Below are 26998 nucleotides of genomic sequence, written 5' to 3' on the forward strand. Positions count from 1 at the left end.
GCTGAACCACATAGACCAGGAAGCTCACATGTTTAATCTCATCTGTGCTGTTGAAGTGACGTGGCAGTTCAATGCGAGAATTGACTTCAATAACCAATAACAGAGAAGAGAATACTGGACAGAATTATGGCTCCTGATTGTGTGTTCTAGTAAATCCTGATGGAAGGGCACACTTACAGACATAGGGGAAGGAGAGGATTGGGATTGACAGTTTATGTCCCACGATTCAACAGCAAGTCTGTATTCACTATTAACTCTAGTATTTTAATAATTACCACTGGTTGAGATACCAGAGGGCAAACAGTACAAACTGAACCATATCCTAGCAAGGAATTGACACCTTCAAGGAGGGGAAAACTGACAAGAAATTAAGTCATTTAAAAGGAACAAATGTAAGTTAAATTTTAAGAGAAATAAAAAAACATCTGATTAAAAACGATTTACTCAACCGTTTTTAGAAACAAAAGTACACTTTTGTTATGAATAAAATATATCATTCTAATTAACGAGATTTTGGATAAAATACATCCCAGAAGATGTTTTTTTCTTTATCAATTAATTTAATAAAACTTTCCAAATTCTAGGAAGGGAGCAAAATGACATTAAAAATCCAAGTGACTGAGTAGAGACCTTGATGGTACAGTGAGACCTATGGGACCTGGATTCCAATCTATCTTAAGACTAATAAAATGGATGTCTCCTCTCTCTGCTTACTTCTGATAAGTTCAATAGTTTCCAACAGATATGAGTTCACATCACAAAATTGCTAACTTTTGGCAAAAATTAACACTCACCTCACAATTTTGCTTAGGGATATTATTAGAGTAGCTTATAGGAAAAACAAAATGCCACTCTGGCACAGTAGAGGTGCTTTTTTAATATTAAGATTGTATTTTAATGGGCAGAGCACAGAGAGCTTCATAATACCTTAAGGGAGTTAAAATGTTATAATGCTGCTACAGCTGTCGTACAAAACCACAAACATGTATGGTGGTGGTCGCTGGAAGCTACTAATAGTTTCAGTTGTTATAGCTAATCAAGCTAACAGAACTAACATGAGTCATTGTTCCAAATTGTATTACTGGTCTGTTAGGATACAGCTCTCGGAAATGAGAAAATTAGATTAGAAAAGGTTATGTGAGTGTTATGTGCATTTTGTTAAACCACAGTGGCCAGCTGATAGTAGTAAAATATTCCACAGTATCAGCACTCGGGTCTTATAATTTCATACATGTTTTAAACATGCATCATTTTTAAATCCTTTCCTCTTTCTTTCCTACACTACAATAACACTTCAAAAGTACATAATTGGTTGTAAAACACTTTGGAACATCCTGAGGTAAGGCACTATGTAAATGCAATACAAATGCAATATAAATGCAAGTCTTTCTTTTGATGTACCACTGCAGAATCATTTAAGAAAAGATACACATGGTTGTATGAAAAAAAACTTCAGAAATTCCTTCAAGTTCTAAACAAAAAATAAATTTATAAAAAGAAAGCTTACATATTTCATCACATCACAAACTGTTCTCATAATACTTTAAAAGTTTGATGACTATCAATCTTACAAAGTCAAGAAGTTGAAATATAAAGTGACAGCCATCCTTTCATTTTATGTCCTTGCAACAAAGCTGGGATCGATGGCAGCTCCAATATTCCTATAACTGCTATAAAAGGAATCTCATTATCAACCTTTAGTGTTCCCCATCATAATTTGAAAGCATCCCACTAATGGAACGTGTCGTCATTTTGCCACATTGGCATGGACAACGATAGAGGTTTCATTTTTTGCTTCTTAAAGTGCTTGTCTTTCTGTTTGATCAAATTAACTCTCATGAAGATAGAAACTGTCAATCAAAAACTTGTAAATAAACACACATACACTCCCTTTCATTGCTCACAACAGTCTAAAGTCTGGAGCACATCTATAATTTCGCTGCTAAGATAAAGCACAGCCTTGTCCTTTAAGGCCACAATTCAAATACTCCCTGTAGTTTAAATAGACAAATTGGGCTGAATGTTATTAGCACGCCACACATCAACGGCGCGCGCTTTGAACTCAGCAGCCTTCAGAAATGGAAGTGTTACCGCTGAGCCCCCGCGATATTCCACGCGGGGATTCACTTAAATGGAGCGAGTGGAGTGGCCGCCCCCGATAACGTAGAGGGGACGGCTGCTCCATACCCAGCAATGGCGTCCGGCGTCACCATACAGGCGCCGGCACCATTTTTAAAGGGCTTCAAGCCCTTCAGGTTCAATAAAAAATTTTAAAGGTGCCGCCGCTCTGAAATAGCAAACAAAATGTCAGAAACACTTTCACTCCCCTTTCCAACTGCCCCACTGAGTTATCAATTAATAAAATAACCCATCACCCCGAAAAACCAATTTGTAAAATTACAAACTTCAACCCCCCCAAACCCCTTCCCAACATCCTCACAACCAATGGAAAAGGTTTTCCTCATGTTCCCCCCTGATAATTTCATTCCTCCCCCCTCCCCACCAGTGTCTCGCCAGCGGCCGTATCGGCGTGGGACCGCTGGGACCAGGTAAGTATATGTAAATTAATTTGCATTGATCTTACTATTTAAATGAAGGCCTCGCCGCCGAACACCGAGTCTCGCCACCACCGGTAAAATGCGGCGGGGCCTTCTCAGCATCGGGGGTCGTGGCGGGCCACTCCCACAAGTTTTTTACGGGCTCCCCCGCCACAACCCCCCGACGTTGAGGAGCTGGTAAAATTCAGCCTATCTAGTTACTTGTAGCTGCTTGTAAATTTCTAGTTCCTGGCTTTGGATAGAGGTTAGGTTGTTATAGTTACAAAAGGTTCTGCAGTGTTGCATCAGGGAATCTAAAATAAAGACAAACTTACATTTATATAAACCTTTCACACCCTCAGAACGTGCCAAAGTGTTTTACACCAATGAAGTACTTTAGAAGTGTAGCAATATTGAAGCTCACTGAAGTGTGACTGACACTCTTAATTTTTTTCCTTCAGTAGACAGGTACATCTCACAAAATTGTGCTCTTGACAAGCAGCCACGCCTACTGGGTACATATACCATGAAACTGCATGTCCACTCAACAATTTTGCATTATTTGTACGAAAAATTTGTGCAGTACAACCATAGTTTTCTGCTGAGCAATGATATACGATAATAATACTAATTCACAAAAAGCATTGTATCATTTTGTGAAGATCATTTAACAGAACTTGAGTCTCCATACAGTTCCTTGTCGGACAAAGTCTAAAAAAAATTAAAACAAAGTTTTGCAACTTGTTTAACATTCAAAGAAATTAAACCAAAAACAATAATAAAAAAATGTAAAAGAAAAAGCAAAAGAGAACACACTTGAAACACAAGTTTTCTTCTGCTCAATGGGATAAATCTGCAGAGATAGAAAAGCAAAGCCTGCTGTCAACATGCAACATGTTGGAACGTTGTTTAACTCGTGCCAAATGTTAAAAAAATAGGTTTTGCAACTCTCAAAAACAGCAATTCATTTTTAAAAACAATTAAAAGGAATCTGATACTCGCTTCAGTAGTTCACAAACAACCTTCTGAGGAATCCTGTTTTGTATTCACACAAACCTTTGTTGGTAAAATTATGGACAACATAACTTGTCATTTCCCTCCTCTGCCTGCCAGCTTGCATTATATTTCTGACATTTGCACACTTTGGTGGCCCGCACATACATGCTGCCCTCCGCCATGCTGCCGCAATCTAGCATGTTGCGGCTCATCTGCTGTACTAAGAATTACACTGACAACCAATTTAAGATTGTTAGTAGGGCTCGCAGTGTGGTGCATTTGCGCGTACTGAAAGCTACATATATTAATACACAGGGCCCTGTTCTTTGCAGACAGAAAGAACATGTACGTACATTGCGCCCGTTTCAGCTGAGCAAAATAAGTACCAGCCATTCGCTGGTTCATTCCTCAGGGCAATGCCTTGACCAATCAGAGTCAAGCTGCCTGGTTTAAATTTCAAACAAAGCTTGGCAGTTAACTGTCAGTCACCATAAACTGGTGCATTCTTCATGGCAACGCCTCTAAAAATCAGAATTCACTTGCCAACCAATCAGCACTTTCTTCTCATGCAGTATAAGTTTTTGTTTTCCCTTACATTGGTTATTCTTGCATCTTGGCCGGATGAGTGCAAGACAAAAAGCTTCGACAACATGTCTCTATTTTCAGCAATATATTTAAATTTTCCCACTTAACAAAACAGTCAATCAGATACTCTATTTCACCCCAGAAGAAAGCACACCAAGCAGGTTTCTTCAATAAACAACAAAATTATCAGTTTATTATAAACCAAGTTTTAACCAACAATGAAGTAAAACATACATACGAATTGAAATGCTAAACCCCCTTATTTATCCTAGCCCTCACAGACACACACATATACAACCTGTTAACCGGGGGAAAAAAAGGGATTTTTGTTTACAGCTGTTACAAAGAAATAGAAGGAATAAAAAAATAACTTATGCTGAAAAAAAGGTATGGAAGGAAGTCCTTTGTTTTGGCAAGGTGTCCCAAAGACAAATAGGCAGCTGTCAATGGGATCTTCCTAGAACAGTTCTTTCCAGGCAATGTTGATGATCAGTCTGGGTAGGCTTCCAAGAAATGCAGCACAGAAACCTCCAGTCAGGCTTTACAGCAGGAAGCAGCAACAAGGATTTTCTCTGGTCTTGTAGCAGCAATGTAGCAGTAAAAGTTTCTTCAAATACAGGAAAAAATAATAAACACACTTGATACAGGAATTCTTCAAAGATGCAAGGATTTTTCAAAGAGAGAAAGATATCAGTTGTCTTCTCCTGGCAGGCACGCAGCAACTGACATTTTGTAATAGTTCAAAATGAAACCAAAACTGTTCAGATGCAAGTCCTGTGACATCTATAAATCTTGGCCTGTCACTCCATTGCAAACATTTTTTCAGTCACAAGCACAACTCCTGCTGGGTTAATTGGACACAGGTGCCTTCCAGTCTGTTTACATTTCACTCAGTTCCAAATCTTCTGTTGACCTTCCTTTTTTAAAGGCACAAAGTTCAGCAATCTCCAGATGAATCAATGTCCAGAATTCAACTATAAGTTCTTTGAAACATATTTTACAAAAGAAACAGAAGAAATCTCCTAACAAATGGCTGCAGAAAACCTTGATGCTGGAGGCTACTGGAAGTAAAAACATGGAAGGAAAACATGGAAAGGCTGCCCCCCACCTCCCCCACCACCCCCCCGGTTCTCTAACTCTTCCCCTTAGGTAATGCTGGAGGCAGTGAGGGCCAGAAGGGAAGTGCTCGTTGCTCTGGACAGGAGGAAGAGCCAGCCACCCAGATTAAATATGTATGACTGGATGTTGTGCAGGCTGTGAGCAGCAGTACTGTGGTGCCTAGGACCTGGATATCATGTCGGAAAAAGTTTAATGACCTCATTAGGTCAGGAAAGGTGAGTGTCATGCCACTTACAGGTGGAATCCATTGCTCTCCCATCTCCGTAGCATTCTCCTGCACAGCACTCCTCTAACTGACACACCTTGCAGTTTCACACATTCCTTTCTCTCAAACATCTCCTCAAATCTCCATCTGAACAGCCAACACTCACTCTCAACCTCATCCTATTGCCATCTCCCCCCCTATCCCTCACATTTACTCGCCACAAACATTTTTATTCCATCCTCAACATACATTCCAATTTTAGCATTCAGAATTTGCTGCTTTCACTATTTGCAGAAGAGAATGCACAACTCCAGGGAGAGGCAGAGAACCAAGCGGTGGTGGGGGGAGGGTGGTGGACTTGCAGCCTTATCCACCCTGACCACATTAGAGGAGGACTTAGAGATCATCAGGATGGCACAGATATTAGGTGTGGCAGTGGAAAGATGGGGCTGGCCCAGCGACCTAGTGACAGCATTACATATCGTACTGTCAATTGGCACTTCATAGTCACTCATGTTGTCACTAACTAATGTCACCCCTAACTGAAATGTCATGATATGTATGCACTATGTTGAGTATGTACCCTTTCCTCATCTCACCACTAATTCATGTCTTTGATCCCCCACAGGTCCTTCAGGGGTGACAGTGGAGCTGTTGCAGGAGGAGACCGAGGAGTCCTCAGAGGAGGCTGAGTACAGACACCTCAGTGGGTACTGAAGTAGTGATAGCTGTGTTGTCACATGGTGAGGCACACATCACATGTGAGGAGAAGCAGGTGCTGGAGCCAGAGACAGCAGTGGAAGGTCCCCACCAGATGACACAGAACACTCCAACTTCTGTTCAGCAGGACATAGATGCTGAGCCTTGGGGATCAGCCACAAAAAGTAAACTGCTGGAGCAGCAACGGAAAATGAGTGTGTTTCCATCAGCATTTCCAGGGCCAGTGCGCACCTTAGGAGAGAGACTGGAGGAGTTCTTGTCTAGCCTGAGTGCCATGATGAATCAGGCATTTGCGCTGATGCCCACCGCCATGGAAAGAGTGGCCAACAGCATAGAGAATCAAATGTGGCATGCCACCAAGTGTCTGCTGACTCAGACCAACGACCTACATACTCAGTCTGCCACTTTACACAGGACGGTGCAAAGACTCACCTTGGTGGTTCAATGCCTCATTGACCCGCAGCCAAGTGCTCTCCTGCTCTTGGATAGCAGGGAAGTGCTGGTGGGCGATGAGAGGGAAGATGTAGAAAAGGCACATAGTAGTGGGGACTATTCTCAAGGCTCTCCCACTTCTCAACCCTTGCTCTTCCCGTACCCAGTCCCACCCTCCCCCTCAGACAGAGCCGCACATGTTCCGCCTTGCCCCAATGACTGAGTCTGCCCTTGCATAGGTGCAGGAGGGCAGTCTTTGGTGGGGTCTTCACAGGCCCTAAAACCCAGAGGACGTCCACCACGGGGATCTTAGCTGTCAGACAGGAGAACGAGCAGCCTGCCTCCAGCTCAGCTGATGCCAGAGGGGGTTGCACCATGTAGGAGTAACAGGAAACAGATGAGAAAGACTTATTAGTCTTAGGGGATTAACTTGGGTGTTTCTAATAATGGTTATGGTGCTATGTTAATGTTTATTTCAATGAATGAAATAATTTATTGGAACTCCTCATTCTCCTGGTCTCTATAATATTCCCCCACTCACCCTGAGCAGTAGCCTTCAGGTGAATGGTATGATTGGCCTTCATGAAGAGGAAAGGGTATGAATGTTGTAGTTAGATTAACTGTTGAATGAATTGTGTTGGAGAGGGGAAGGCACAGAGTTTCTGATGGTGCTGTCAGAGGCCCTCATGTACTCAGATTAGGTAAAGCATGCCCTGTTATCACGGGCTTCTTTGACAGCCAGGTGAGCGGTTGCAAGTGCCAGCGCCATCTCTGGCACCTCCACCCCCCCTCCTCTGCCACCTCCGTTGATGCAGATCATTCTGCAGTTCCACTCCTATCTGCAGTGCAATGTTGTGAAGGGCACAGCAGACCACAACCATTCTGGAGACTCTTGATGGGGCATATTGAAGGGCACCTCCAGATCTGTTGAGGCATCTGAAGCGCATCTTGTTCTATTATCACCTTTGTGGCCATGTGGCTCCAATTGTATCTTTCTTCTGGTTTACTGGTAGGGTTCCTTACAGGAGACATCAGCCACGACTTCAGAGGGTAGCCCTTGTCTCCGCGGAGCCAGCCAGTGTGTGTGGAGGAGTGAAAACCTGGGGGAGATGTGACTACTGCAGAATGAATGAATCATGGCAGCTCACTAGATACCTAGCACAGACATGCACGATTACTTTCCAGTGGTCACAAACATTGAAGGAGTGAAATCCTTACAATTGATGAAGACTGAGGGCGTCTTGATTCCCATACATGTGCAATTAATGATTTCCTGCACCTGTGGGAATCCAGCCACTGCAGCGAAGCAGCCACCCTCTGTCTCTAACTAATCTCATTCATGACAATGTGCACATAAATGGAGAACAAGGTATCGGTGACCTGGGAAATGCACTTGAGGGCAGCAGATTGAGAGATCCTCGAGATGTCAATAGCAGATTCACAGAAGGAGCCGGATGCAATTTAGGGCTGTGGTCACCTTGACAGCCACTGGCAATGCCTGGCCACGTGGCCCGATTGGAAGGAAGTCTTCTTCTAGGAGCCTGCAGATGTCGGCGACAACCTGCTGCAAAAGCCTGAGCCTCCTGAGGCACTGTTGCTCTGATATGTTAAGGAAACTCACCCTCTGCCTGTATACTCTGTGCTAGGGGTATTGCCTCCTTTGAGCTGGAGCTCTGTGTCCGTCCTTCTGTCACATGGAGATGCTTGCGGCTGCGGAGAAGGCAGCTGCTGTTGGTGTTGTTGCTGCTCCTAGTGCTGCTGGTGCTCTTGCTGGTGTTGCTGGTGCTGCAGCTGTTGGTGTGGCTCCTGGTGCTGCTCCTGCTGGTGTGGCTGCTCCTGTTGCTGCACATGAGAGGTACAGCCATTGCTGCATAAGTTGCTCCCATGCTGCAATGAAAGCTGACAGCAGGAAAGTTGAGATGAAGGTGAATAAACTCCAAGGTCAGGTAAAGTACTTCCGCAAAGTTGGAAATGACCCGCAAAATGGCGAATTCAGGCTCTCACAACAAATCCTGCAAGCACAAGCCTTTCAACTGAGGCTGGCCACAAGCTTTGCAATTTTACTCTTTTTAAGGGCTTCCCAGCATGTCAGTTTCATTGTTCAATGAGTTCCTGTTCTGCTCTTAGCTCATTGACCCTGGCAAGTTACACACAGTTTGAGAAACCTTTGCGTGGCTGTTAAAGCCAGAATGCTGGGTTAAATTCACAGTTAGTTGCCTCTTTGAATATTTTAATTAATTACCCGACAGCTCCAGGGGGTTTCCCTGCTTACCCGAAAACTTGCTAACATGAAACCCGGGAGTGGGCGGGATCATATCAGGTTCCTGACCGACACCACTTTTCAGGGCTTTAACGCCCTGCTCTCACCCGAATGCATTTCCCTTTGGCAGTTAAAACTCTGCCCAAACACTTCCTGAGGGTGGAACGCTGCATCTGTGATACATCTCAGAAATCTGACTGGAAAGCTATGAAGCTCATCATCACATACACCTGGCAGATTTCAGCATCAATCACTGCGGAGACTGAGATAACTGTGACAGAGACGCCAGACCTCCATACTGATTTTCAACTATTTTTTCAGTTGACGTACAGGATAAACACAATTTGTGAATTTCTCACTGCAAATATGACACAATTTCCAAAGACGTGGTGCAAATGTGCAACAGGCTCTCACCTCAGTGCTTATTGAGACATACAGAAAGTGTGTTCCATTGAGTACTCTACGACAGCACTCTATTAAATGAGGTACCTGTGTTTATTAGTTAAGAAGCTAGAAAGTGAGTGCATTACATCAGGCTTTTTGATAAATCAGTCTTATAACAGTACATTACAGCCCTGTATTTCTGGCTCAGTAATAGGCTCAGGCAGAATTAAATTAAAACAGCGTATTATATATGATTTGAAAATTCAGGTGCTAAATACTCAAGCTAACTTATGGCTTTTATTTTTACATTTGCCAAAATATATGAGAGTGGCGCAGTGGTTAGCACTGCAGCCTCCCAGCTTCAGCCACCCAGGTTCGGTTCTGGGTACTGTCTGTGCGGAGTTTGCAAGTTCTCCCTGTGACCGTGTGGGTTTCTGTCAGGTGCTCTGGTTTCCTCCCACAGCCAAAGGCTTGCAGGTTGATAGATAAATTGGCCATTGTAAATTGCCTCTAGTGTAGGTAGGTGGTGGGGATGTGGTAGGGAATATGGGATTAATGTAGGATTAGTAGAAATGGATGGTTGTTGGTCGGCACAGACTCAGTGGGCCGAAGGGCCTGTTTCAGTGCTGTATCTCTCTATGACTCTATATTTTGCTGAACTATTTGCATTAGTCACTCTCAAGAGCAAAATAATTGCATTTTGATGTTCTGCTTTCAAACAGCATTTCCTAATTCTGTAAACTGAACAAAACTTTTGCTCTTTTTACTGAAGCCATGTTGATACTGGCAGTGTAAACCAAATCGAAGAAGTTCTTCGCGTCATGGTAAAGATGGAATTGGCAATTTCCTTTTGTTTGCAAGTAAAACAATTAGCACTAATGCCAGCTGTCGTCTGAGATAATTTGTTGTAAGCTTTTTGCATCACTTTCAAGGTGGGTGGTGGGTGAGGTAATCAGGTAGAGGAGCAGAGAAAAGGATAACTATACTCAAGGCTAGATTTTCTAATACTGTGTTATTTATGCCAGATTGGTTACTGACAGGTATAATCATAGAATCATCAAATATTACAGCACAGGGATCTTTTCGGCCTGTCGTGCCTGTGCCGGCTCTTTGAGAGAGCTGTTTAATTTAGTCCCATACCCCAGCTTTTTTCCCATAACCCTGCAAATTAGTCCTCTTCAAGTACATGTCCAATTGTCTTTTGAAAGTTTGTATGGAATCTGATTCCATCACCCTGTCTGGTAGTACAATCCAGATCTTAACAATTTTCTATTTGAAAAAATTACCCATTTCCCTTCTCTTTCTTTTGTCAATTATTTTGAGATTTTTACCCGATTGACTTGGAAGGAATTTTGGTTTAAGTTATATGATGATGTTGCTATGAAGGTAGCTTTAGTTCATAAAAGGTTACCTCCCAGAGAAACACAAGCTATCTGGGAGATTGTTCAGCACAAATTAATTGGAATACCAGATGAAACAACCATCGCAGAGGTGTGTAATCTCTCTACCATATCAGTGGAGACCTTTGATTGCTCATACCTTTAATATTGAAATTGACTTCATTCAATATGCTGAGTGGCAAGAACTTAGTTAAACAGGCAACACAGCTCAACAAGCCAATCCTCAACAGAGAACTGAGAGAGGGATCAGTGGTTAGATATTGTCTCTCCCTCCCACTCCGAAATAGGTAAACAGCAGCTCAGGTCTGGATCAGTGAGATAGGCAGAGAGGTCTTGTTTTCTAGGTTATGTGCCAGTTAGGAGAGAGATTGGTAATCTGTAAGTAAATTTCCACCCAGAATTATTGTCGGAATGTATGGTTTGGTATTTTGATGTATCAAATAGCAGAAGGAAAAGATGCATTTCATTAAAAAATTGTGGGCTTAAAAATTGGATTGTTCCCACTTTTCACAATTCGCAATTCCCCATGCCCTGTCCCATTGAGGCAGCCAGCATGCAAACATCGTGCTGTCTCATTTCCATGATTTGAGCGTGCAGTCCAGCAACATACTCCACAGGGGACCGAGCAGTGTCCATGGCTAGTCCCTGTTTCAGCAGCCTGCCCCTCTTAAGGTGACCTGCACTCATTATAAGGAAGCTGCTGCTGACTGTGTAGGAATTGGCTGCATGGAGAAGCATTCCAAAATGAAATATAGCTAAGAAAGAGGGTTCAAAATTTTTCTGATGTGGCGCTGGAGATCGAAAGGAGCACAGAAATAATGTTTCCGCAGGGAGCCAGGAAGCTCGCAAAGCAAACCCCAAAAAGAGAATGGGAGCAGGTGGCAATGGAGGTCAATTCCAGGAGTCTGGGCCCGAGGACCTGGCAGCAGTGCTGCAAGAAGTTCAATGACCTCACATGGGTGGTCAGGACCAGCGAATGCATCTTCAAAGGACATCTCCTATCCACTGGACCACCATCTTCTCACACTCCTCAATGCACCATACCCCCATCACTCATCCACCGGCAATCTCTAGCAATCAGGACTCAAGCTTAACATTCAGATATTCCACTTCACTCTCACACACCTTCCAGTGCTGCCAGTCTCACACCTTCCTCTCAATCCTTCCACATACCTCCAGCTATTCAGCCATGGCAAGCACATCACCCAAACAAACTGCAACACAGTCACTAATATTCTGCCTTCTGTCTTACAGAACAAGATAGTTCAAACAGGTGGGTGCAGACCAGATCCAGAGAGGGTCAGGCAAGCATAACCTGAGCCCTCTGGAGGAAACAGTGCTCCACATCATGGAGCCAACTGTTGCAGAGCCCGTTGCATCCAGTGTTGCTAAAAACATTCAGGATGATGGTTTGTTCCTACCTTATGCCACTTCTCAAACCCTCCTCACCCTCATCCTGCTATCTGGCATCAAGTGCAAGCTGCAGATGGTGCAACCATGAACATCTTGCTTCCACCCTACCCACTTTCCCTCATATCCAACCACCAACCCCCTCCCCAACCCCCCCACCCCCCCCCCCACATTTGCATTTTCCTTTCAGATAGCCACTGCAGCATCATGAAGAAGGGTGAGAGATGCACATAACCTCTGATGAAGAAGCATGGTCACTTGATCTGTCACTCGCAGCCACCAGCTTAGATACTGGCAAAGCATGTACCTTACAGAGTAGTATAGTTAGGATCTGCATGTGTTAAGTCACTGGGCACGAGTGGGCTGCAGCCAGGCCAGGGGGGGAAAGGACAGCATCTGTACCAGTTCCTGGAGGTAAGATCGCAGATGATTCAGATGAGGAATTTGATGGGGCGACCTAAGGAGAACGCTGATGGACATGCACACCAAGATGCTTGGTGCATTGGCAGGCCTGCTAGATAGCCTGTTGTCACGGTCCAGGAGCATGGAGGAGTCTGGTCCAATTTGGCGGAGGGCTTTGTGCAGAGCTTGGAGCCCAGTATGGAAACGATGGCCAGCTCCATGGCTCAGCCGTGTTGCAGCTTCTGGTGGTCGCAGTCTCAGCTTCCACTGCAGCACAGTTGGAAGCCACTCAATGTCTCAGTGCTGCAGTGGAATCTCAGACTGAGGTCATGAGATCCATGTTTACTGCCATGCAGGCTCAGACAGCGGCCATCATGGCTTCAGATCTCAGTGCTCAAAGAGGCTTACAGGGTCTCACAGTAGTACAGCAATCTGTGCTCCTGCAGATTACTAGGATTGGTGTAGTGCTACCCCAGGGGAGTGCCAGTGGCTCGGTGGTGCTCAAACCTGCTGTCCTCTCTCAGGATGACAGCATTCACACTTCCACCACTGCCATTCCACCAGTACACTTGTTGCTGCCTCTCAACCAGCCAGCCCAGCCTGCAGCTGTCCATGTTGAGGTGGTGCAGTGTGAAGCAGAGCCCTCAAGGTCCAGATTTGCTCAAAGTCACCCTACAAGGCATCTGCAGTCTCCACCAGTGAGAGTCAGCAGCCTTCAGTAGCCATGCTGCAGCCACTGGGGTAGCACTGTGTAGAAGAACTAAGACAATAAAGGCCTGCTCGGGTCTGCAAATGAGACCCAACCCGAGCCCGACACAACCCCATCCGACCCCGAGCCCAACCTGGCCCGAGTCCTTCCATTTTTTCCCACGCCCGACCTGACCCGACCCGACCCGCCCATCAGTTAACCTACCTTCCGTTTTTCACTTTGTTCCTTACCTGCACAAGCTGAAAATAACTGTAGCAAAACCACCTTTAAAATCCAAAAAGTAAATTAACATTAAAGTCACCTACCTGAGCCCGACCCGAGCCAAGCCTGAATGCCGGAACCGGAAATGCGACCTGACCCAACCCGAACCCGACACATGTCGTCGGGTCCCGTCAGGTTCGGGTCGGGAGCAGGCCTTTATAAGACAGCCACTTGCCCACGTTTTTTGCTTAGGATGATAAAGTCCTCTCTCCGAGCATGCAAGGCCCCTGTCACTTCACTGATGCAGTGATGGATGCCGAACTGGGAAATGTTGGCTATATGGCATAATCCCACCTGGAAGGATCCAGTTCCTTAGAATTTGAGGGCGATAGTGACCTTGATGGCCACTGGCAGCACCGACCCTCATCCTGCTATGAGGCTGCAGAACCTGTTGAAGTAGGTGACACAGTTCAGTGACCACTACCTTGTTGCAATGTAGGCACCTTAAACATTTCGCCAGGCTGAGGTGGAGGGAGAAGTGATCCTGAAGACACTTAGCAGGTAGGGCCTTCTGTTAAGAGTGCTCCTCCTTGTCCCTCTGTGCACAGCTTCCCCTCTCTGCTGTCTGTGCTCCATGTCCCTGTGATATTGCTGGCCAAGAGGGATTGCAACTATAGCCCCCATAGCTCTATCACCATTTCTGTACACAGGGCAGAAAACGCTTCTCACCTCCCTGTCAGGATGCAGCAACACTCCCTTCAAAATCCAATAAGCCACCAAAACTCCTCCAAGAACACATTACAGTACTTCCACAAACATTGAAAGATCAAAAAAAAAACTGTAAGAGATACAGAGGGAAAGGGAAATTGCATTCAGAATACCAGACATAGTGAAAGACTTGAATACAGAAAAACCCAGGAGATTTGAATAGAGAGGAGACTGGTACCAATGGCCTTTGCTGGAAAGTGTGTATGCATTGATGTCACGGTTGAACAGCCTGCTAACATTCACCATCCAAGTCACAAATCAACAATACCACCTTGGTGACGTTAATCTTCTATAGCGAATACATGTCGGTCCTACAAATTCAACTGCAGATGCAGGCATAGATTGGTGCAACATGCACAACAGCAGGTGATAAACTGACTGACAGAATTTTACACTGTATTTACTGCAACCTTGTCATAGCTTGAATTGTTATTGTAAATGTCAGTGTTATTTCTTGAACACCAAACTGCATGGATTAAATACACACATCAGTTTTTTTTCAGACAGCTATCATATTCATAACTTAGTCTACATATAATATGCATAACTTATTCTATATCACATATACAAACATACATATATCATGATGTAGATTTGTTTTCCTACACCCCACATTACGTGGTTATTATCCTCAATTTCCATCTCCCTATCTATCTCTGCTACACAAGTGGCAGGTAATAATTGTACCACTTAAGTGTTAGACCATGTCCAACAACAAAAAAAAAACCATCACCCCCAAGCTTTAACAGCACTACCATTGCCAACTTCTCCACTATCAACATCCTGAGGACCACCATTGACCAGAAGTTCAACTGGACCAGCAATATCAACAATGTAACTACAAGAACCAGGCACTGCTACAACTAGTGGCTCACTCTCCTAACCCCTCAAAGCTTCTCCACCATCTATAAGGTACTACGCAGCAATGTAATGGAATATTTACTACTCCTTAGGTGGCTGAAGCTGTAACAACACTCAAGAAGCTCAACATCATCCAGGACACAACAGTTTGCTTGATCAGCATCCCAATATCCACTACCAATGACACACCGTGGCTACATTTATTGGAGGGCATGCGTGAAACATCACTTCTTGCTCATCCCCTGGTGACCCTAGATTACAGCCTCCTCCCAGGTGTGAATCAGTGAATAGCATTTTCTTAGATCTTCCCAGGAGAGTAATTTCTTCCTAAATCTTCATCAATGCTGAACCACAGCAATGGAAAGGAAAATCAGTCGGGGTGTAAAATGGGCAGCCAACCTGCTGCCATCCATTTCCACAGACATGGGAACACGTTAACCCCTCTGTGCCTAAACACTCTAACGAAGCCAATTTACCAAATAACCTTAACGCAAATATCATTTATTTTAAAGTGAGTGGTCAGGAGATTAAAATACTACAGTTCAAATAATTTGGTTACAACTAGTAATCTTTTCTTCTGGGCTTCTACATGTAACAGTGACTGCCTGATTAATGCTGAAAATCCTGTGCAGAGTGGATAGCTTTTAGTCTTCTGTCTTTAAAAGTTGTCTAGGAAGCTCTATAAAGGGCACAGTCATATTGAGGCAATATTTCAGAACAATAAGTAAGAGGAGAGGAGCATTATACCATGCAATACACAACAGGGTTGATTTTCCTTACATTATGCTTGAGTTGTGCACCTATCATAACCTTTGCATCACCAACTCATTCTTTCACACTAAACCCTGTCACCAGGTTTCATGGAGGCACCCAAGATCACGTCGTTGGCACCAACTGGACCTCATCGTCACAAGGCGAGCCTCCTTAAACAGTGTTCAAGTCACACGCAGCTTCCACAGTGCGGACTGCAACACCGACCACTCCCTGGTGTGCAGCAAGGTTAGACTCAAACCAAAGAAGCTGAATCACTCCAAGCAGAAGGGCCACCCGCGCATCAACACTAGCAGAATTTCTTAACCACAGCTGTTACAAAAATTTCTAAATTCACTTGTAAAAGTCCTTCAAAACACTCCCACAGGGGATGCTGAGACCAAGTGGGCCCACATCAGAGATGCCATCCATGACTCAGCAATGACCACCTACGGCAAACGTGTGAAGAGAAATGCAGACTGGTTTCAATCTCATTTTGAAGAGCTGGAACCTGTCATAGCCGCTAAGTGCATTGCACTGTTGAACTACAAGAAAGCCTCCAGCGAGTTAACATCCGTAGCACTTAAAGCAGCCAGAAGCACTGCACAAAGAACAGCCAGGCGCTGCGCAAATGACTACTGGCAACACCTATGCAGTCATATTCAGCTGGCCTCAGACACCGGAAACATCAGAGGAATGTATGATGGCATTAAGAGAGCTTTTGGGCCAACCATCAAGAAGATCGCCCCCCTCAAATCTAAATCAGGGGACATAATCACTGACCAACGCAAGCAAATGGACCGCTGGGTGGAGCACTACCTAGAACTGTATTCCAGGGATAATGTTGTCACTGAGACCGCCCTCAATGCAGCCCAGCCTCTACCAGTCATGGATGAGCTGGACGTACAGCCAACAAAATCGGAACTCAGTGATGCCATTGATTCTCTAGCCAGCGGAAAAGCCCCTGGGAAGGACAGCATTACCCCTGAAATAATCAAGAGTGCCAAGCCTACTATACTCTCAGCACTCCATGAACTGCTTTGCCTGTGCTGGGATGAGGGAGCAGTAAATCAGGACATGCACGATGCCAATATCATCACCCTCTATAAAAACAAAGGTGACCACAGTGACAGCAACAACTACCGTGGAAGCTCCCTGCTCAGCATAGTGCGTAAAGTCTTTGCTCAAGTCGCTTTAAACAGGCTACAGAAGCTGGCCGAGCACTTATACCCTGAGGCACAGTGTGGCTTTCGTGCAGGGAGATCGACCATTGACATGCTGTTCTCCCTTCGTCAGATACAGGAGAAATGCCGCCAATAACAGTTGCCCCTCTACATTGCTTTCATTGATCTCACCAAAGCCTTTGACCTCGTCAGCAGACGTGGTCTCTTCAGACTACTAGAAAAGATTGGATGTCCACCAAAGCTACTAAGTATCATCACCTCATTCCATGACAATATGAAAGGCACAATTCAGCATAGCGGCACCTCATCAGACCCCTTTCCTATCCTGAGTGGTGTGAAACAGGGCTGTGTTCTCACACCCACACTGTTTGGGATTTTCTTCTCCCTGCTGCTCTCACATGCGTTCAAGTCCTCTGAAGAAGGAATTTTCCTCCACACAAGTTCAGGGGGCAGGTTGTTCAACCTTGCCCGACTAAGAGCGAAGACCAAAGTACAGAAAGTCCTCATCAGGGAACTCCTCTTTGCTGACGATGCTGCTTTAACATCTCACACTGAAGAGTGTCTGCAGAGTCGCATCAACAGATTTGCGGCTGCCTGCAACGAATTTGGCCGAACCATCACCTACCTAGGCTCAACTATCACCAGTAACCTGTCTCGAGATGCAGAAATCAACAAGCGCATGGGAAAGGCTTCCACTGCTATGGCCAGACTGGCCAAGAGTGTATGGGAAAATGGCGCACTGACACGGAACACAAAAGTCCGAGTGTATCAGGCCTGTGTCCTCAGTACCTTGCTCTATGGCAGCGAGGCCTGGACAACATATGTCAGCCAAGAGCGACATCTCAATTCATTCCATCTTCGCTGCCTCCGGAGAATACTTGGCATCAGGTGGCAGGACCGTATCTCCAACACAGAAGTCCTCGAGGCGGCCAACATCCCCAGCTTATACACACTACTGAGTCAGCGGCGCTTGAGATGGCTTGACCATGTGAGCTGCATGGAAGATGGCAGGATCCCCAAAGACACATTGTACAGCGAGCTCGCCACTGGTATCAGACCCACCGGCCGTCCATGTCTCCGCTTTAAAGACGTCTGCAAACGCGACATGAAGTCCTGTGACATTGATCACAAGTCGTGGGAGTCAGTTGCCAGCGATCGCCAGAGCTGGCGGGCAGCCATAAAGGCGGGGCTAAAGTGTGGCGAGTCGAAGAGACATAGCAGTTGGCAGGAAAAAAGACAGAAGCACAAGGGGAGAGCCAACTGTGTAACAGCCCCGACAAACAATTTCTTCTGCAGCACCTGTGGAAGAATCTGTCACTCTAATATTGGCCTTTATAGCCACTCCAGGCGCTGCTCCACAAACCACTGACCACCTCCAGGCGCTTACCCATTGTCTCTCGAGACAAGGAGGCCAAAGAAGAAGATGCCCAGGGAACACTTTTTCCCTGGATCCAAAGAAGAGAATAAAAAGGTAGAGTCCTGGTATTATGGTTATCTGCCTCTTTCACACTGACCTGAGATTAGCAAGCTTTTTGTCAAGGGCAGACTCAACAGCTCCACCCAGCTGGATGACAACCACATTGATGAGATTGTTGCTTTCACTTCTCCATACTCTTCCCTTGGAGAACAGCATGAAGTAGTGGAAGGATTCATAGGCTTATTAACAGCCTGAAAGGCCATTACATAAATGCACCTACAGTGGGCATAGCCATCATTTTAACAGCTGATAGGGTGGTTATTTCTATACTGTGGGAGGATTTTATGCACTTGCACAACACACACAATGGGCTGGATTTTCCCGCGGGTTTCGGGACCCCAACAGCGGGATCAAATTGGGGTCCTGAAGCTCCCACTTGCCGGCAGCTAAATAAGTGGCACAATCATCTGGGAGGCAACCTCCTAATTGGCTGTCTCTGCACTTGATGTCCTATTAAGGAAAGCAGGCGGGTGATCGAGGCTGGAAGCCCAATTAGAGGACCAGCAGCTCTAAAGCCTTGGCAGCCCCTCAGCACATCGGGGGCTGCAAGGGCGCATCGCTGGCCAACACAGAAGGGCTGCACTGAAGATTCCCAAAGCCAGTAGGGGGAACCCCTCTGCTGGATTGGACGCCGCTGTAATTGCGGCCTTCCATTCATGAGGCCCCATCACAGGGAGGCAACGGCTGTGTTTCAGCCTCAGCGGGGGTCCCGTTCACCAGTCTGTAAGTTTTGATTTTCATTCTCATCCTCCTCATCAAGTGCAGTGGGATTAGATTGGACGGGTGCTTGATGGTCAGCACAGGCACGTTGGGCCGAAGGGCCTGTTTCTGTACTGTGAAACTCTCTGACTCTATAAGGGGGCTACAATGGAATATAGATAGGTTGCGTGAGTGGGCAAAGACCCGCCACTGGAAAGATCCCGGCAGCGTCACCAACTTGACCCCAAGTGGGCACTTAACCGGCCTATAAAGCTACATGCCCCTGCCGGGCAGAGAGCCAATGCCTGTCCAAACCTACCTCTTGCAAAATCACTCAGAGGCGGGATCGCATCAGGGATTCTTCAATCTTGCTCCAGATTCCGCCTCTAAACCCAACTTGGCAGGAATGGGAAATTCAGCCCAATGAGAAGGGGGCACCCACATCTATTCCACGCAAGTGTTCCACTGGATGTCAACACAGAGTTTAAGAGCTGGACCTCTGGTTTCCACTCACAAGGGCTGTCTGAAGCAGTTTAAACCCTGAACATTCTGACTCAAGAGGCTGGAATTCTACCATAAAGCCAAAAGTTTACTCAGAGTGCATGTTCCTGGCCTCCTTCCTTATCACAGAATCATTACAGTGCAGGAGGAGGCCATTCAGCCCATTGTGTCCACACTGGCTCTCCAAAAGAGCAATTCACTCAGTTCCATTCCCCTGCCTTCTCCCCATAACCCTGCACATTCTTCCTTTTCATATAACTGTCGAATTCCCTTTTGAATGCTTCAATTGAACCTGCCTCCACCACCCTCTCAGGAAGTGCATTCCAGACCTTAACCACTCACTGCATGAAAAAGTTTTTCCTCATGTCACTTTTGCTTCTCTTACCCAATGCTTTAAATCTGTGTCAGGTCTCCCAGACTCACGGGCAACAAGGAACGCAGCCCTGATCATACAATCATAGAATTACAGAATTTTAGAGCATGGAAGGAGGTCATTCGGTCATCATGTCTGCACCGGCCAACAAGTAGCCCTCCAGCCTAATCCCACTTTCCAGTTGATCTGTAGTCTTGTAGGTTATGCCACTTCAAATGCATGTCCATGCACTTTTTACATGTTATGAGGGTATCGGCCTCTACCACCCTTTCAGGCAGTGGGTTCCAGAGCCCTAAACCCTCCGGGTGAAAGTATTTCCCCTCGGGTCCCCTCTAAACCTTCTAACTCTTACCCTAAATCTATGTCCCCTGCTTATGGACCCCTCAACAAAGGGGTATAGAGCTTTCCTATTCACTCTATCTAGACCCCTCATAATTTTATTCACTTCAGTTAGGTCTCCCCTCAGCTTTCTCTGCTCCAAAGAAAACAACCTTAGCCTATCCAATCTTTCCTCATAACTAAAATTCTCCAGTCCAGGCAACATCCTCGTAAATCTCCTCTGTACCCCACAGAGTGCAATCACATTTTTCCTATAGTGCGGTGACCAGAACTGCACACAGTACACTATCTGTGTTTCATATAGGTCCAGCATAACCTCCCAGTGCTTCTTTCTATGCCTCGGGGAATAAAAGCCAGTATCCCATATTCCTTATTGACTACCTTATCTACCTGTCCAGCCACCTTCAGGGATTTGTGGACATAAAACCGCAAGGTCCCTCTGTTCCACTACACTTCTCCATATCCTACCATATATTGTGCATTCCCTTGCCTTGCTAGCCTACCCTAAATGCATTACCTCACTGTTCTCCGGATTGAACTCCATTTGCCACTGTTCCACCCACCTGACAAGCCCATTGATATCTTCCTGCAGTCTACAGCTTTCTTTTCCATTATCATCCATTATCAACCACACGCCCAATTTTTGTATCGTCTGCAGACTTCTTAATCATACCTCCTACATTCAAGTTTAAATTTTTGATATATATATTTACTGCAAAAAGCAAGGGACCAAATGCTGAGCCTTGCGGAACTGAAATGGAAACAGCCTTCCAGTCACAAAAATACTATTACACTTTGTGTCCTGCCTCTGAACCAATTTTAGATCCAACTTAAATAAAAACAAGAAATGCTGGAATCACTCAGCAGGTCTGGCAGCATCTGTGGAAAGAGAAGCAGAGTTAACGTTTTCGGGTCAGTGACCCTTCATCGGAACTGTATTTTGCTTTTATTTTAGATCCAACTTGCCACTTTGCCTTTGATCCCGTGGGCTTTTATTTTTGTGACCAGTCTGCCATGTGGGACATTATAAAAAGACTTGCTAAAATCCATATAGACTACATCAAATGCACTACCCTCATTGACTCACCATGTTACCTCCCCAAAAAAGTCAATCATGTTAGTTAGACATGACCTTCCCTTAACAAATCCATGCTGACAGTCTTTGATTAATCCATGTCTTTGTAAATGAAGACTTATCCTGTCCTTCAGAATTTTTTCCAATAATTTTCCCAGCACTGACGTTAGGTTGACCGGCCTGTATTTACTCGGTCTATCCCTTTCTCCCTTTTTAAACAATGGTACAATGTTAGCTGTCTGCCAGTCCCTTAGCACCACACCTGTAGCCTAAGAGGTTTGGAAAATTATGGCTATTTCTTCTCTTGCTTCTCTAAACAGCGTAGGATACATTTTCTCTGGGCCTGGGAATTTATCCACTTCCAAAGATGTTCAACCCCTTAATACTTCCTCTCTAACAACGTTAATTTCATCTAATATTTCACACTCTTCCTCCCATATTGCAATATCTGTGTCGTCCCACTCTTTTGTGAAAACAGACGCAAATTATTCTCTAAGAACCATACCAAAATCCTCTGCCTCCGCACATACAGGGCTGAATTTTACGCCGCCCCAGCGGGTTGGATGGTGGCATGGGGGCTGTGGAAAATTGAGCGGGAGGCTCTGGGAGGCCTTCCTGCCCCGCTCCCGTTTCCGGCCAACTTTATGGCAGTTGGGTGGGGGGAAACGGCCTGCTCGCCTGAAGCCAATCAAGGCCCTTAAGTGGCCACTTAAGGGCCCTCGCCCGCCTCCACGGGTATTTTTCCAGTGGCAAAGAGGCGTGGTGGGGATGTGAAAGGCACAGGGTGCCCGAATGAGGGCCGCCCCCACCTCCCAACCCACCCCCGGGACCCACGCTGCCCCCCCCCCACTGTCCCCAAACGACTACCCTTGCCTCGCCGCCATGATTGATCAGCTCCCCCACCCCTGGCAAGGCAAGCGCAACTTATCTGAAGTACTGGCTCCATGGCGTCGGCTGGGCTGCAGTCCCAGCAGTGGTACCGCTGCCAGCCCGCTGATTGGCCAGTAGCATACTGCGGCAGGACCTCCTCCCTCAAGTGGGTGGAAGTCCCCCCTCGGGACAATTAAAGCCTGGGGACCTGTAAAATGCGGGTCGGATACCCGGGCTGGGCAGAAGCGGGTTCAACACCGCCAAGTCCCATCCGCCTACAGTAAAATCCAGCCCACAGGTTGCCCTTATAGTCCCTACTCTTTTTTTAGTTAACGTCTTGCTCTTGAAGTATTTTATAAAACATCTTTGGATTTTCCTTGATTGTACTTGCTAATATTTTTTCATGCCTTCTCTTTGCTTTCCTAATTTTCTTTTTAATTTCGGCCTCACATTTTTTATACTCCTCCAGGTTTTCTGCAGTATTGAGCTCTCGGTATCTCTCAGAAGCTTCCCTTTTTGTCCTTTATCCTCTCCTTTAAGCCCCTTGACATCCAGGGCCTCTGGATTTGTTAGTCCCGCCCTTTTTTGTTAGGGGAACATACTTGCTCTGAACCCTCACTATCTCTTCCTTGAATGCCTCCCACTGATCTGGCATTGATTTATCTTCAAGTAGCTGTTTCCAGTCTACTTTAGCTAGATCACATCTCAGCGAGTTAAAATTAGCTATTTCCCAATTCAGGACTTTTATTCCTGGTCTATTTTTGTCCTTTCCCATAACTACCCTAAATCTAACTGAATTATCACTATTTCCACCAAAGTGCTACCCCTTCAACTTGTCCTGCTTCATTCCCTAAAACTAAGTCTAGCACTGCCCCCTCTCTGGTTGGGCTTGCTTCATAATGGCTAAAAAAAAGTTCTCCTGGACGCATTTTAAGAATTCTGCTCCCTCTTTCACACTAATCCTATCCCAGTTAATATTAGGGTAGTTGAAATCCCCCACTATTCTGCCCTATTGCTTTTGCACTTCTCAGAGATTTGCCAACATATTTGCTCTTCTATCTCCTTCTATTGTTTGGGGGTCTATAGTACACTCCCAGTAATGTGATTGCCCCTCTTTTGCTCTTCAGTTCAACTATTTTGCCTCATTTGATGATCCTTCTGCCATATTATCCCTCCTCGCAACTCTAATTGTTTATTTGATCAATATTGTGACCCCCCTCCCCCCTCATTTTTTTATCTCCTTCTATATCTCTTAAGAAAACCCTGTAACCAGGAATGTTGAGCCTTTCAGCCAGGTCTCAGTAATAACTATATCATACTCTCACATGGGAATCTGTGCTCTCAGCTCATCTGCCTTATTCTGTAAATTTTTGCATTGAAGTTTATACCATTTAGCACTGCCAAACTCCCTTGTTGTCTATTTTCTAGCCTTTGTTTCCTCTGTCTTCCAAACATGCTTACTAATTAAAAGCAAAATACTGCGGATGCTGGAAATCTGAAACAAAAACAAGAAATGCTGGAATCACTCAGCAGGTCTGGCAGCATCTGTGGAAAGAGAAGCAGAGTTAACGTTTCGGGTCAGTGACCCTTCTTCGGAACTGACAAATATTAGAAAAGTCACAGATTATAAACAAGTGAGGTGGGGGTGGGGCAAGAGATAACAAAGGAGAAGGTGCAGATTGGACCAGGCCACATAGCTGACCAAAAGGTCACGGAGAACAGGCAAACAATATGTTAATGGTGTGTTGAAAGACAAAGCATTAGTACAGATTAGGTGTGAATACACTGAATATTGAACAGCAGCAAGTGCAAACCTGAAGAAAAACAACCTGAAAAAAACACAATTTTCTATTTTCCATTTCCAATTTTTCTACTCTTCCTTCTGAATCTACTCTCAGGTTCCCATCCCCCTGCCAAGCTAGTTGAAACCCTCCAAACAGCACTAGTAAAACCACCTGCATGGATATTGGTCCCAGCCCCGTTGACACACAACCCTTATACATATCCCACCATCCCCAGAAGCAATGCCAATACCTCAGGAATCTAAAGCCCTCCCTCTTGCACCATCTCTCCAGCCATGTATTCATCAGCTGTATCTTCCTATTTCAGAATTTGCCAGCACTTGGCACTGGGAGTAATTCGAACATACGAATTAGGAGCAGAAGTAGGTCATTCGGCCCCTCGAGCCTGCTGTCCCATTCAATAAGGTCATGGCTGATCTGATTGTAACCTCAACACCACATTCCCGCTTACACCAATAACCTTTCACCCCTTTGCTTATCAAGAATCTATCTACCTCTGCCTTAAAATCTTGAGTTTACTACCTTTGAAGTCCTGCTTTTCAATCTCTCTCCTAGCTCCCTAAACTCTGCCTTCAGGATCTCATCCCGCTTTCTGTCTATGTCAGTAATGACGATTTGGACTGCAACCTCTAGCTGTTCACCCTCCTCCCTCAAAATGTCCTACAGCTGCTCTGTGATATCCTTGACCATGGGCCAGTAACTCAACATAACATACTGAAGTCATGTCTGCAGCCACAGAAGTGCCTGTCTGTTCCTCTTACTATCAAATCCCCTACCATTATTGCTCATCCCCTCTTCTTCCTCCCCACTGTGCAGCTGAGCCACCCACGGGGCCATGGACTTGGCTCTGCCTGCACTCCCCAGAGGAGCCATCACTCTCACCAGTATTCAGAAACTAATACTGGTTGGAGAGCAAGATGCACTCATGGGATCCCTGCTCTGCCTGTCCTCCTTGTTCTTCTGGCAGTCACCCGGAGCTCGAGCTGCTCTGGCTGCCTATATTTCCTGCACATGTGGTCATCCTGGCATGAGAAGCATCCAGGATTTCCCACATGGCACAGGAGATGCATTCCATGGGGCTGAGGTTCCCAGCCATGCCTTTATTTTCTAGACTATTATCTAGAAAGACTGACCCAACTACTCACCAATCAGCTCCTTCCGTCACTATAGCTGTTTTGCAGATGTTGCTTTTGTTGTCAGAGATTTTGATGGAGGCTTTCTCTCTCGCCTGCTTTAACTCCACAGTCGCTGTGCTCTGTCTCAACCCACAGCTGCTGGTCAGTCTCTCTATAATATAGATAAACGCCTTCCTGCTCACCTAATTAATGCCTCTAGACTTCAGCTCTCACCAAATTCCCCCAGTTAAGTTCTCTGTCGAAGCAGCACTCTGCTGAGATTGACTCCGTGCTACTTACTCTGGGCCAGATTTTATTACAACGATGGGGTCCCAGCAACAGGTTGGAAGGCGGGGGAGGAACCCACTTTGGCCCTCCATCAGACCCCTATTGCAATTTCATGGCTGTCAGTCAATTAACTGCCCACCATCAGGGATGCTGTCCTTTTAAGGGGCGAGGTCCTACCTCCAGAGCTGCTGGCCATTTGGAGGGCCGGCACTCTGCAGCACCGGCAGCACCACCAGGAGCAGTGGCCACTGCTAGTATTGCTGGAGATCTGCAGCACTGAAGATGGAGGAGACCCTGGGACTCAGGTGAGTGTGGTCAGGGTCAGGCGGGCCCCGGTGAGGAAGTGGGGGCATCTTGCTGGGAGGTGACCATTGCTGCCACGGGGGCCTTCAGGGGACAATAGATAGCCCCCAGAGGAGGGATCCCCCGCCGAGGCACGTGCCTGGAGGCCCCCTCTGTTTTCCATAAAATTGAAGAGAATTTGGGAGGCTACCCTTTAGTGGACATTAATTAGCCATATTAGGGGCCTCAATTGGCCTGGGGTGGAAAAGCCATTCATGGCCTTCTCTGCCCCAGACAAAATAGCAGGGGGCCAAGACAACATCAGGCACACCACCGCTTGCCATTTTGTGAACCATCCCCACCTCCATTCCTGTATCCAGGGGCTGGATAAAATCCTGCCCTCTGTGTTATTCTGTTGCAAATGTTGCTTTTATGTCCCCTTCAAGTTATATGGTTTAATTGTTCTGCATTATTGAAATCAATTGCATCCTGATTGCTCTTAGCAGTTCCTCAGCTCAATTAGAGATCAGCCAGACTTTCTGTTTTTATATTTTTTTCAAGTATAACACAGTAATTTACATTTGCCACTCTGTGACAGCTGAGGTGTAACTGACTCAGATACGTGTTGCATGGAACCCCTTTTTGTATATTGCAATGGATTGCTCACAATGAGGCAGAGGTTATGTTGTGAGCAAGAGATACAGGCTTCAGTGACAGAATTTGGAAAGATATTCTAAGACTTCTTACCCACTCTGGCAGGATCCCATGACACATTTTTAAATAAGAGCAGAAAGTTCTCCGAGTGTCCTGCCAACAATCATCACTCAATTAATCCTGCCAAAGCAGATTAACTGGCCATTCATCTCTTTGCTATTTGTGGACCAAGTCGTATGCATTCATTTAAATGATTGAAAATCAAGGTCCAAGAAGAGAGTAGTCACATAAAGTGGTCATAAATGGACTGCAGTATAATTAGAGCGTAAAAGTTAGGAATTTGGTGAGAGTGGGAATTAGATGCAAAAGGAGTAACGAGGTGTTGACTTTTGCCTCCAAGGCTTGTAGTGGTTTATGTAAGTTTGAGACAATATTTAAAATATTTGTACAATGTTTTAGTGCTTAGTGCAAGTTAACGTGTGGAAAAAGAAAAAAACTTACAAAAAACTAAAAAGTAGATATAAATAATAATTTACGGGAATGGTTCCAGGGATGAGAGACTTCAGTTACATGAACAGAATGGAAAAGGTGGGGTTGCTC

The sequence above is a fragment of the Heterodontus francisci genome, chromosome 1, assembly GCF_036365525.1.
Source record: "Heterodontus francisci isolate sHetFra1 chromosome 1, sHetFra1.hap1, whole genome shotgun sequence".
Classification (NCBI taxonomy): Eukaryota; Metazoa; Chordata; class Chondrichthyes; order Heterodontiformes; family Heterodontidae; genus Heterodontus; species Heterodontus francisci.